At 42.2% G+C, this 13,529-nt stretch overlaps 1 protein-coding gene across 1 annotated transcript in view; it reads left to right on the forward strand.

The window, feature by feature from the left end:
* CAMK1G (calcium/calmodulin dependent protein kinase IG) overlaps positions 1-13,529 on the forward strand; it is an 85,532-nt gene that overhangs the window by 47,421 nt on the left and 24,582 nt on the right. The gene's annotated exons all lie outside the window — the stretch shown is intronic.

The following is a 13,529-nucleotide window of genomic DNA, read 5'->3' on the forward strand; positions in this document are numbered from 1 at the left end:
GGCTAGCCCCATCTTGTCATATCTTGGAAGCTAAGCAGGGTTGGCCCTGGTTAGTATTTGAATGGGAGACCACCAAGGAATACCAGGGTCGATACATAGAGGCAGGCAGTGGAAAACCACCTCTGAACATCTCTTGCCTTGAAAACCCTGTGAGGTCACCATAAGTCAACTAAGACTTGCTGGCAAAAAAAAAAAAAAAAAAAAAAAAAAACCTTGCTTTTACCTGCAATTGAGGAAAAATATGAGTACTTATATATTATGAGAACCTGGGGATGGGGGGGGGGGGGAAGCAGCTCAGAGTTGATAATTTGATGCAGCACACACACACAAGGGGGAAGGGTTATATATCCACAGTGCTGGTTTGGCCCTTTAGATAGCAACCCTCACTGCATCATGGGGGGGAAGTTGGGGAGGGTCATGTATAGGGTTGCCAGGTCCCTCTTCACCACCAGCGGGAGGTTTTGGGGGTGGAGCCTGAGGTTTGGGGAGGGGAGGGACTTCAATGCCATACAGTCCAATTGCCAACATGGCCATTTTCTCCAGATGAACTGATCTCTATCGGCTGAAGATCAGTTGTAAGAGTAGGAGATCTCCAGCTACTACCTGGAGGTTGGCAACCCTAATCATGGAATTACACCTAATCTATAGTCCCACTTTTAGGATTTAATTATTGATTATGAAAGACAAGGATTTTAAAGAAGGGTGACCACTTACCCTCTCTTCTTCCTATAACAACTATGTAAACACAATGGATGTTGTTACATTGCCCTTCCTCACTTCATCCCATTGCCTGTTGGCAGGGCCGTAGCTGGGAGTGGGGGTAAGGAAGACAGCAGCCATCCCTGTGGCATACAGAGAGGGCGAAAGAACTGCCTCTCCTACTGAACCCACTCCTCCTGTAGGAGAGGCAGTTCTGCTGCCACAGGGTCGGCGGCTGCCCTTCTTACTCCCCCCTCAGCTACGGCCCTGCCTGTTGGCCATGGGGCAGGACGGGACCATGCACAGAGTGACGATGTCACATCTGGCATTGTTCTGACCTGGATTTTACAAGGGACTACAGAGAGATAGGAGCCCCGTGGGGCAGAGTGTTAAGCTGCAGTGCTGCAGCCAAAAGCTCTGCTCACGACCTGAGTTCGACCCCGACGGAAGTCGGTTTCAGGTAGCCGGCTCAAGGTTGACTCAGCCTTGCATCCTTCCAAGGTCGGTGAAATGAGTACCCAGCTTGCTGGGGGTAAAGGGAGGATGACTGGGGAAGGCACTGGCAAACCACCCCGCAAACAAAAGTCTGCCTTGGAAACGTTGGGATGTGACGTCACCCCATGGGTCAGGAATGACCCGGTGCTTGCACAGGGGACCTTTACCTTTTTGCAGAGAGATGCAGATTATTGTCTCTTGTAAGGTATACTTCCTCTCTAAATCCCAGCACAATCTCTTGTCAAGCCTGAACCCATCATGCCGTGAGCCTTCCTACTTAAGCCCTTCACTTGCTGTCCTCCTCCCATTCCATTCTGTTTGACAAACAAAATCATTGTGTTTTTTTTTAAGAACCTCTGTGCTGTTTAGCAGATGCCCCAGTTGCTTGATTATGATTACATGGCTGAGTGGTCAAAAGATTTCTTCTTCACACTTTACATCCTCTTTAATTCTGCCTTGGCATTCTAGTGACTCTAATATTGTACCACGACTGTCATTTTCTCTTTCCTCATGCCAATGGGGGTCTGCTTATCTTCCCAATTATCCCTCCTTAGCAAGACTCACTTTGTGAATAATGGAATTTTAAAAACACTTTACTCACGATGTCAATTTGCATTTTTTCAGTACAGCCCCCCCCCACACACACACACACAAAAAGCTGAAAGAGCTGAAAATGTCTGAAAAGGAACCCTTTCAGAAATGATAATATTTCAGTCTTCTGTGCATCTTCACCTAGGGCAAACTGTTGAAATCTTTGTGATTTTTTTTCATGGCCAATCGTTTTAGCCCAACATGTCATAAGAAAAAAATAACATTGAAGCAGTTGAAAGATGTTCATTATTTTGAAATATTTGTTTACAAGCAAGGTATAAATTTGTTTGACAAGCAAAGGTCATATTCTTTCTGACTATTCAGAAATCAGTTGTAACTGAACATTAGAAAACGTACCCATTTATGTAGAATTACCTGCTGTGGGTTGGGAAAATACGTGGAGATTTTGGGGATGGAATCTGGGGAGGGTTTGAGTGGAGATAACTCATGAAGGTACAATGCCATAGAGTCCACACTTCAAAGAAGCCATTTTCTCCAGGGCAACTGATCTCTGTCATCTGGAGATCAATTGTTATACCGGGAGATCTCCCGGCCCCGCCTGGAGTTTAGTGACCCTATGTATCAGATGTTAGACTGCATACTATTGTGAAAAGTAATTGAAGTATGGGATGTAAAATTTGAATTAGGTTTATTATAAAATTATCACTTACATAACAGGTGTTGATTAGCTGCAAAATCTGGCTAGACCCATCAGGTCTTTTCCCCATCTTTCTTCCTTCTCTCTTCTTCTCCTCTTAATGGCATGTCCCAGCAATCAGTGCACCAACCATTGGTTTAAATTATGGTTGCTATAAATTTGATCAGATGTAAGCTGATCACCTGGTCTGTTCAGCTGGTATAGAGTGTCTCAAACATCTGACACACAGGTTGGCGTTGAGATTTTTTCCCCAAAACTGTGCATGTGCAGAGTGCTGCCAATCCAAACAGTCTGACAGCTGTTACCCAAGGACTTTGAAATGTGGTGTTGTAGGAGAGTTTTACAGATACCATGAACCACCAAAACAACAAATCGATAAGCTCTAGCTCAAATCAAGCCTGGACTCTCCCTAGAAGCTAAATTAATTAAACTGAAGTTACTGTACTTTGCTCACTTGATGAGAAGACAAGAGTCACTGGAAAAGACAATAATGCTAGAAAAAGTTGAAGGTAGCAACAAAAGAGGGAGACCCAAGATGAGATGGATTGACTCTATAAAGAAAGCCACAGTTTGCCCTCAGTTTGCAAGACCTGAGCAAGGAGGTCATTAATTCATAGGGTTGCCATAAGTCAGAAGTGACTTGACAGCCCTTAATACACACACGCCCAAGTGCTACTTAGATCAGCATCAAAGGGTAGGGTTTTTTTTTTCAAACACCTCACAAATTTAAAAAAAATATATTTATGACTGATTTACATATTTTGAGCGATTTAACTGTCTATGGCTGCACCACCCCACTACCATGCCACCAGAGGGGTTTGGGAGGATATTTTAAATAATTAATTAGTATTGTGCTTTGCCATGCTAATATTAAAGGCATTATATTTTTATTTCTAATTTTGCAATCAAGACGGCTAGAGACTTACTTTTAAAAATAAAAACTGGGACTCAAGATGTTGTGGCAATAGATCATGTTAGTGTGTAATACCCAAACTATTAGTGTGAAATAGCACACCAGCAGTTTTTTAAAGTCATAAAGCCCTCTAGTATTATGGTAGAGGAAATGGCAGCCACAGCTGTGTGAAAGCCAATTGTCAGAAAGAAATACAGGGAAGCAACCTGCCAAACAACCATAAATGGATGATAAACAGACAAACAGTCCATCAGAAAATTGGCTCCCTTTTCACCACTGGCAAACAGGATATAAGCCAAACCAATCATGTGCAAGGATCTTGATTAAAATCTATAATTGTCCCCAACTAGAGGCCCATGTTTCAAAGCTACTCACTTTAAACTGTGCCTAGTTATTAGGGATGAAACCTAATATTGGTCTCTGTCCTTAGTAAATCCTTGTGCATATTTGAGGGGAGATTTGCATGGTTCCGTTGTAAAAATTTAGTGGCTATCTCAGCTTGACAATCTGCTTTTAGAATCCCTTCACTTGCAGTTCAATCCTAAAAAGCATTACACTGTTCTAAGTCTATTGATGTGAATGGGCTTAGAAGGGTGGGACTCTGTTTAGGATCACACTATTGCTTCAGAAGCCAGTGCAGAGCAGGACAGTGCAGAATAAATCAATGCCGAGAAAAGCCTTCAGGATTGGAATGGGGTGGGAAGTAATAAACAAGTGAACCCTAGTATGAGAATACATTTTATTTAACTTATTTTTTTTAATGATATATTGTAGGGTATGCAAATCTTGACTGTACATGGGCCACCAGTTATCCAAATCTATTAGTTAAGAGGAGCTTTAATCTCCTGCCATCCTTTCCATAGCTAACCGCAGAATGGATAGGGTTGCCACCAATGGATAGGGTTGCCACCTCTTCACCACCAGTGGGAGGTTTTGGGGCTGAGCCTGAGAAGGGCAGGGTTTGGGGGGGAGGGACTTCAATGCCATAGAATTCAATTGCCAAAGCAGCCATTTTCTCCAGGTGAACTGATCTATATTGGATGGAGATCAGTTGTAATAACAGGAGATCTCCAGCTAGTACCTGGAGGTTGAGCAAAATAAGAATCACCCGGCGCTGTAATGAGAATAACTGAAAACAAGCTACAGCACCCACAATATTTAAGCAAACACAATTTTATATGTATGACAAGAATAAAGCAACAAAAACAGCTAAGTATCTAATAACATGCAATAAGTGTATAAGAACAAAGTGTGGTACTGAACAACAATATATACAATTATATACAACAACCGAATTTCACAAAATAGTCCCACAGCAGATATGCAAGCTCAGTCAGTCTTGAGAGTACGGTGAATCTCTTCTGTTTCACTCGTAATGCCGTAGCTAGCAAAGATCCCTTGAAAGGGTAACATCCAACATCAAGTGGGACCCACAGGTCGAAATTGAGCAGGACCGCATAAAAGGACGCAAATCCCAGGTATTAATTGTGTTTCACCAACGAGGCTTCATCAGCCTTGCATGTCTCAAAGAAATTCACAGTGCCTTGAATAAAGGTCCAACTTTTCCAAGAGAAGAAACGTTTCTATGTACGTACCTGGAGGTTGGCAACCCTAAGAATGGAGAGAGAGAGCTGCTAAAAATACAGTTTCAACATCAGGTACCGTCCCCTCCAGTCACAAAAAGGGTCAAAGTGGATTTAAGTGGCAAAAGAGCTTGAGCGGAGCTGAAATAAATGTGATAGAAGAAGCTTGGGGTTATGAATGTCATTGTTGATCATTTGGAGAACAAACGTCTAATTCAAATTGGCTTGGTCTGAAACCAAGACACAGTTGAATTTGAACAGAACAGGGGCTCTGCTTATGAAAGGATAAAGTCCTGTTTCTTTAAATCCTGTTAATTATATATAACATTAACTCTGCCTTGTTCACTCATATTTTTACGTGCATAGGGTCTTAGCTTATGATGCAGCCATGGTTAGTCAGCCCTCGAGATGAGATCAGATTTGCAAAGCCAGAACCCTGCAGCGCAATATAGAAGAGAGAGCTTGTGGGAGCTTTTGTTTCCTCTGTGCCAGCTTGTTGATTCAAGTAGACTAAATGTGGAGCTGTAATTATCTTAAACTGTTTAGGAATGAAACATGGAACAGATGCCACAGCATCTGATCTGGAGGCTGACGATTTCCTACTGTCTTGGGTGGCGAGGAAAGATAACGCTAGAAATTCTGATTCCCTCCCAATGCAGTGGGTGTTTTCAGTGGGGAAGTGTGACTAGGTAGTGCAGATAAGATAATTAAAAATAATGTGAAAACTAGAGAAGGAGCAAGCAGCATTGCACCAAAACCTTAACATCTATGATGATTCATCTTCTGCATGTCCACAGGTGCACTGTACAAGTGCGGGATCTGCTGTCTAGGGCAGTTTAATATCCAAGGGCTGCATTCCTATGTATATTTGTCTACTAGTAGCTCTTTGCTACTTAACTCCCCTTTCATTTTATTTTTTGAATGCACACATGGCAGATTTCTATTCTTCATGGATGCATAGGAAAGCTGGAAACAGATGCGTATCATATTGTGAATGTTCAGAAGCCAAAGGGAAACTAACATGGTTCTGGTTATCGGGTTGGCTTCCATGGAGCTTTTCCATCAGCAGAGTACAGTTCTCTTACCTTCCCCTTTCTACTGTAGCCCCAAATGGCCATGAAACGCAATTTTTCCTCACCAGAAGCAACATTTCAGCAGGCTTTGGGGGCTGCAGCTAGACGGTGGGGGACAAGAAGGTCCCGCTTCACAGGTGAAAATCCTTCTAGCAGTAGAAACTCCCTGGGGGATCCAAGCCATAGTGTCTAGCACAGTTCTAAACAGAAGTATTAAGGCAATTACAGAAGGAGTTTCAGCTGCACTTAGAAAGCTGAGGGTTATTTGTGGAGTCCCCTTTCAATTAAAAAGCATTTGATGGACATACCTAAGGTCTGGGGTACCTGTTCTGAGGGCAGGGTCTAGACTATGTAAACCCAGCTAAGAGCTGCTGGAAGAAATTACTGGGTCTGTCTTCAAATTGGTTTCAGGGAGGTCACATGGGAAGAAGCAGGTAAGCAGAGGAACAAAGGAAGGGCAGAACATTCCTTTTTCCCCTTTGCTATGATCTTCCACATACCAAGGTTTATCATGGGTTGCTGTTTCTATGTGTTTTCTGACGCCCATTCAAGTGTGAACATTATCTTAAAGCACTTTGATGGCAAAGAAATAGCAAAATGGAGGGAGTCACAGACTGCAGTTTCAAAAAACCTTCTAGCTATTGGTTGAGCTACTGTGATGTCAGTGTGGTGTAGTGGTTAAGAGCAGTGGACTCTAATCTGGTGAACCGGGTTTGTTTCCCCACTCCTCCACATGCAGCCTGCTGCGTGACCTTGTGTGTATTCTCTCAGTCTCACCTACCTCACAAGGTGTCTGGTGTGGGGAGAGAAAGGGAAGGCGATTGCTTTGAGACTCCTTAAAGATAGAGAAAAGCAAGGTATAAAAAACCAACTCTTCTTCAGAATCCTAGCAATCAAGGAAGTGATGTCTTGGAGTGCTCAAGATGATTCTGGACTGCTTAAGCAGTTCAGATGTCAGCACATAGGATTTAAGGATGGGAGCTGGCTGATCAGTGGAAAGGGCTGCAGATAATTAAAAGTACAACTTCTAGGTTGTGTGTGTGAATGGGACATGTTGGTGGCATGGATTGCGTGATGAATTCCAGCTAGGTATTTTATATATCCCCCTTCTGGATGCACACCTTAATGAGGTGAGGGGGTTTGTGTGTGTCAGGGAAGCTGAGAGCAATACTGTAAGGGGTCTAGACTCTATCAAGAGACTAAACTCCTAGCAGAGTCACTCAAGACAGAATGGCCACAGCTGAGACACCAGACGAAGATGCATCCACCCCCTTAAGGGATCAATGGCCACATCTGCAGAAGAGAACAGGCAGTTCCAATGGGGATGGGGGCAGAGGAATCCCTGAAGGTTAGCTACTGGGCAGCAGCAGTAGTGGAAGGTGACACTGGCGGAGGATCTTTCGTAGACGACGGCAGTGCCACTATGGCTAACCCTGGTTAGTACTACGCAGAAGAAGGCACTGGTAAACCACTTCTGACTAACCTTTATCTTGAAAACCCTATGATGAGACAATCCAAAATGAAAAAAGATATAGTGCTGGAAGATGGGACCCCCAGGTCGGATGGCACTCAATCTGCTACTGGGGTAGAGCTGAGGACAAGTATGAGTAGTGCTATTCTTAATGATGTGATTGGACTAAAGCCAAAAGGACGTTCAGTGGTTGACATGAATAGATGCAAAAGGAAAGTCCAAAGCTGTTCGACGCATATAATAGGAACATGGGTTGTGAGAAGCATAAATCAGGGTAAGCGTGAAATTGTTAAACAAGAAATTGAACATTTGGACATTTCAGTCCTGGGAGTAAGTGAATTAAAGTGGACTGGGTTAGGACATTTTCAGTCAGAAAATTACAAAGTGTTTTATTCAGGGAATGACAAAAAGAGAAGAAACGGAGTTGCTTTAATAGTGAGGCAAGATGTAGCAAAGGCAGTCAGGAGCTATAATGCAAATTCTGACCGAATAATATCAATCAGACTTCAGGGAAAGCCTATCAGCATAAGCATCATTCAAGTTTATGCCCCAACTACAGATGCTGATGAGGATTCCTTTGAAATGTGGTGTTGGAGGAGAGGGTTACGGATACCGTGGACTGCCAAAAAAAACAAATCAGTGGGTTATAGATCAAATCAAGCCTGAACTGACCTGGTCACATAGTGAGATGACAAGAGTCACTGGAAAAGACAGTCATGCTAGGAAAAGTTGAGGGCAGCAGGAAAAGAGGAAGACCCAACAAGAGATGGACTGATTCAATAAAGGAAGCCACAGCCTTCAATTTGCAAGATCTGAGCAAGGCTGTCAAAGATAGGACATTTTGGAGGACTTTCATTCATAGGGTCGCCATGAGTCGGAAGCGACTTGACGGCACTTAACACACACACACACACATTTTATATATATATTTTTAAATGTCAGTGAACTGAAGACCTCAATTTGTTAATTTTAATTGTTATTTCTATATGTATCTATAGATGTAAAGGTGAAGATTTTTTTCTTAAGTTTGAGACGTTATTGTACGGTCCATCGATTCTTTCTTTTATTCTCTGCTCTTATGACAACAGTCTTGAGCACAAACAATTCTTAAGTTTCTTAAGTTTATATATCCATCTTTGCTGCTTCTGCCAGCAATGGATAGGCAAATACATGGCTCAGACTGGAAAAGAGGCAGAAAGAAAGGGTGCGATCGTTTATATCCAGATTACTATTCTTTTTCTACTTCAAAATGAAACGTAGTTATGAGGAGAAAAGGAAGCCACAAGCGTTGCTAAATATTGCCACTAATCAAACATAAATATGCTGCAGCAGAAACTAGGGGCTCCCCCCCTTCCTGAGAACAGCCTGGATGAAATGAAATATATCAATTATTAAATACATTGACTCACTTTAGAAAGGAGCGGATCTAACCTCAACAGCAGAAATGCCCTTGAAGCAGTCGATTCAAGAAGAGGTGAGAATTAATCATTATTAACCTGCTAAGACAGACAGCTATACCATGGGTGGCCACGTGTTTTGCTGCCTGTGCAAAACCTTTTAACAAGATTGCCAGCTTTAGCAAGTTAAAAATAAACTTCCTCCTGTAGAAGAGAGTTCTTCGATAAACAGGATGGAATCTATCAAGTCTTAATTAAGCCTTTATTGGTCTAAATCAGTTATGCAAGAAGAAGGTAACTAAGGCCAGAGGCCAAAAGAGAAGTTTCTTCTGAGGCTGAGTTTACCTGATGGTTTTCTATTTGGGATCCCATGCAGGGGTCTGAGTAACCTGCAGGTATATACACCTCCCAGACAGGCAGCTTGGCTGCAGTGTAAAATAATGCTTCCCTCTCCACTATTGTCACTCCACTCCCTTTGGATCACAATATCTCTTGGTGATTCATCGCAGCTGTCATAACCTACAAAGCAACCTTAGACTCAGGTCTAAAACATTGCACATACTTAATGCAGAAGTTAGAAACTGAGCCAGCAAAAAGCCTACATTTGACAGTCTAAGAGAACACTCCTATGCAGGTCTACTCAGAAGTAAGCCCATTTTATTCAGAAGGGCATATTCCCAGGAGAGCGTTCTTGGGATTGCAGCCTTAGTTTAGCTGGTTACTTTCTTCAGTTTGCCTCTCGCTCCCATGATGCCTTATTTCCAGTGCTTATTTCCATGATGCTTATTCCAGTGCTTGTTTCCCGTGATGGTTTATTTCCACTGCATTCTGGGTCTTCCTGCAGGTGAGTAGGAAAACACAGCTATTTCAGAGCAGACTCATAGTAAGAAATTTAACTGGTGTGTCATGGGTGTGTGTGTCTAGAAATATCAAGATGGGGTATGAGTAGACCAAGGGGTCCAGTACAAGGTATTGCATAACATTAAAATTCTAAATACCGTCCATTACATTTTACCGTTAAATAATTTTTAAATAATAATATGGAATGGATGCTTATTTTTAAATTCCATGTGCTATTGAATCGTCCTAATGGCTTTCCACTCAAAGTTCTTTGAGCCAATTTAAGTCTTACTGAGCATGCTGCCTCCATGTTTTTCTCTGTGGAAGACAACTCAGTGGGGCAACCAGATTGCCTTACTACATACACTTGCTTTCCCAATTGGTGTATTTATACTACAAGTCCTGGAGAGGAAAAATGTCACCTTTAGTTTGGCCTTAAGGGTTCTGAGTGTGGTTGCTACAACCTGGGTGTGTGTGGAATGTCTTGCCACTTTAACAGAGGATTTATGTGTGGAAATTGACAGTTTTTCATAGCATAAAGGTACATAACATCACCTGGTAAATGTCATCCCATTAAGCCTCTGTTAAATGGACAGGATTTTTTTTCCCTCCAGGTTGTTTGCATCACTTGTTAGAACATAAGAAAGGCCTTGCTGGATCAGACCAAGGTCCATCAAGTCCAGAAGTCTGTTCTCATAGTGGCCAACCAGGTTCCTCTAGGAAGCCCACAAACAAGACAACTGCAGCAGCATTATCCTGCCTGTCTTCCACAGAACCTAATATAATAGGCATGTTCCTCTGATCTTGGAGAGAATAGGTATGCATCATGACTAGTATCCAATTTTACTAGTAGCCATGAATATCCCTCTCCTCCATGAACATGTTCACTCCCTTAAAACCTTCCAAGTTGGCAACCATCACCACATCCTGGAGCAGAGAGTTCCACAATTTAACTATGGCCATTTATGCTTGGTAATTAGCAGAACGTTCCAGGCTGAAGTGCCCCGCAGGTTTTTTTTAGTTTTGCATGCTGAACCATCATTCAGGAGTGACTGCGAAGCCGGGGCATACCTACTTCGCATTTCTTAAGAGCCCCATTAACACTAGCTTTGTGTTTGCTCCTCCCTCACCACGAAGAATCCCCTCAAAGAACCATGCAAAATTCACAGCCGTGCATCAGCTATGCAAACGTAGGTTGCTAATGGAAGGAACGAAGGAGCAGGTGGGGGAGAGGAATTTCTCCGGACCGTGAATAAGCATTTTAAAGGTCGCATTTAAAAAAAACAGCTTTGAGCAAGCATCAAAATTGACCCTGCATAAATGTGTTGTGTGAAGAAATACTTCATTTTATCTGTTTTGAATCTCTCACCCTCCGGAAAAAAGTTAGCAATACATAAGAAATATCCTAAATTTGTATGCATGTATATTGTGTCCATGCTTTATGGATTTTTCTTGGCTGTTTATGTACCTTTTTTTTTTTTTTTTTTTGCCAAATTCCCATTTATCACAGTGACCACCTTGCACTGAATAAGACTATCAGTCTACCTAGCTCAGTATTGTCTATTCTAGCAGTGGCTTGCTTTCAGGAAGAAAAACATTGTTCCCAACATATGGTGCCTGAGGTCTAACTAGAAGTAGCAGGGATTGAACTCTTGTCTCTCCATTAAATGCAGTGGGAGCAGTCTAACTTCCTTTGCCTCTTCTCATCCCATACACTACTAGAGGTTGCTATGGTACCAGTGTAATTTTATGTGGGCGTCACAGTGATGTTATAATAGCCTAGAGTCACCAACACGGGGTATCTTTAAGAAGTAAATCAAGAGATTTGTCATCTGTTGGCAAAGACGAAATCTCCTGTATTAACATGTGCAAGTTGTTCTGGCAGGTTATATTGCTCTGCATCATGAGCATCGCTGGGACTGTGCGTTTCACATCCCCACTGCATCCTGTTTGTTGAGTTCCATTTGTCATATGTTCTGTTTTTTGTTATTCCCCTTTTCTGTTATTCCCTTTTTCCTTTCCTGCCTTCTTTTTTCCCATCCAAATGCATAGAACCTTTAGGATCATGCATATATTTGAGTTAGTGTTGGGAATACAATGTGGGTTCCATCTCTGTCAGACAGTTAAGAGTTAATTGTTTGTGTTGACAATCACGATTCGTCAACTCTGATTTCTAACAGTTAGTTGTTATACTGAAATATCGTTACATTCCTTGAACTTTTGAATAAGGATCATTCAAACTTTTGAGCTGGTACAAACAGTGGCAGATCTACTATGAAACTAATGAAGCTTAAGCTTCAGGGCCCCTAAGCTTCAGAGTCCCCTGAGCATTTTTTTTTTAATGAGTGGATTTTTCGACAAAATCGATGGAGTTTTTAAAGTGTTTGTTATTAAAATAAGACTACTTTAGTGATAGAATCATAAGCCAATGGGTTGAAGTATTTAATATTGACCTTAGAATATGCTCTAATACCAATTTCATATGGCTTGAAAATATCCTTGTAATTGGTCAGATTTCAAACTATTGGTCAACATTCAAATGAATTTCAAACTTGGGGGCTTGCAGCGCCTGAACCCCCAGCTGTATGGGCTTGCTGAGCTTGCCAGAATCTATTCATAGTCTACATTTTGGCAGTTGGATCCTCAAATCCTTCGTTGGTGCATGGCTTAATAGTTGTATAGCTCAGCCGTTAGGCTAGAGCTAGTCGGAACCATAAAAAGACATCTGAATTCTCAATCGAGGCTGCACTCATCTCTCTTGTGCATTTTAACACCAAAAATCAGATTTTCACCTCTTTATCCTAACGAGCCCCCTCTGAGGACCTTCTAACTTTCTATTAGAGAATGAACCAATAGATCTACCATAGAGCAACCCCACTGAAGATGATAACAGTGGGTACTCAGACCTCGTTGCTGGTGGGAAGGGGCTTACTGTATGGCCCAAGTTCAAGGACTCCACCCCACCACCCTGTTCTCCACCATTTGGGCCTTGAGGTCCTTGCAATATTGGATGTTGCCCTATTGTTGCTGGTGGTGAAGGGGGGCCCATAACAGTTCAAGCTTCAGGGTCCCAAAAATGTATGTCCGCCACTGGTTCTAGATAAGCAAAATGAAGTGAGGCTGTCTGTGTGAAAAAAATAAATAAAAGTATACTCCAGGATTCCCTGCGTTTGTTGCAAAGGATTCCTTTGCACATTTTTTAGCTTATGTGAGGAACATGCCATGCCAGAAATAGTGCAAGAAAACATAGACCCATGTGCTGTGCCTGGTGACCTTGGAGCATCTCTAGAGTTATGTCATCCCAGCTGATATACAGAAATGACTTAAGACTATCAAGACAAAAATGTCAGATTCCTTTGTGCCAGAAGAGCTAAGGAGTCTGACAAGTCCATGCTAGTTACCTTTTGTATCCCTAACTTGGAGGCCTCTGGGTGTAGTGATGGCTGCTAGCACAGATGGCATTAAAAATCAAATTCTTGGAGGATAGATACATCAGTGGCTGACTAAATGTCCAGAGGCAGTACACCTCTGGATTCCAGTTTAGGTGACAACATGTGAGAGAGTCCTTGGCCTCTGTGCCCTGATGGTAGGCCCTCCAAAGGTAACTGGTTAGCCACTGTGTAAAACTCTGTACTAGTTGGACCACAAGTCTGATCCAGCTAGGAACCTTTTATGGTCTCTTCATCTGCAGTTCTAGCACTCAGCCTGCATATCCATCATAGATTAACACCGCAATTATCTCTCAAAATTTCCAAAACATTCACAAGATCAAATCCCATGGGATACTTATGCAACGAATATACTGAATT

Source organism: Euleptes europaea, chromosome 2 (assembly GCF_029931775.1).
Source record: "Euleptes europaea isolate rEulEur1 chromosome 2, rEulEur1.hap1, whole genome shotgun sequence".
In the NCBI taxonomy this organism is placed as follows: Eukaryota; Metazoa; Chordata; class Lepidosauria; order Squamata; family Sphaerodactylidae; genus Euleptes; species Euleptes europaea.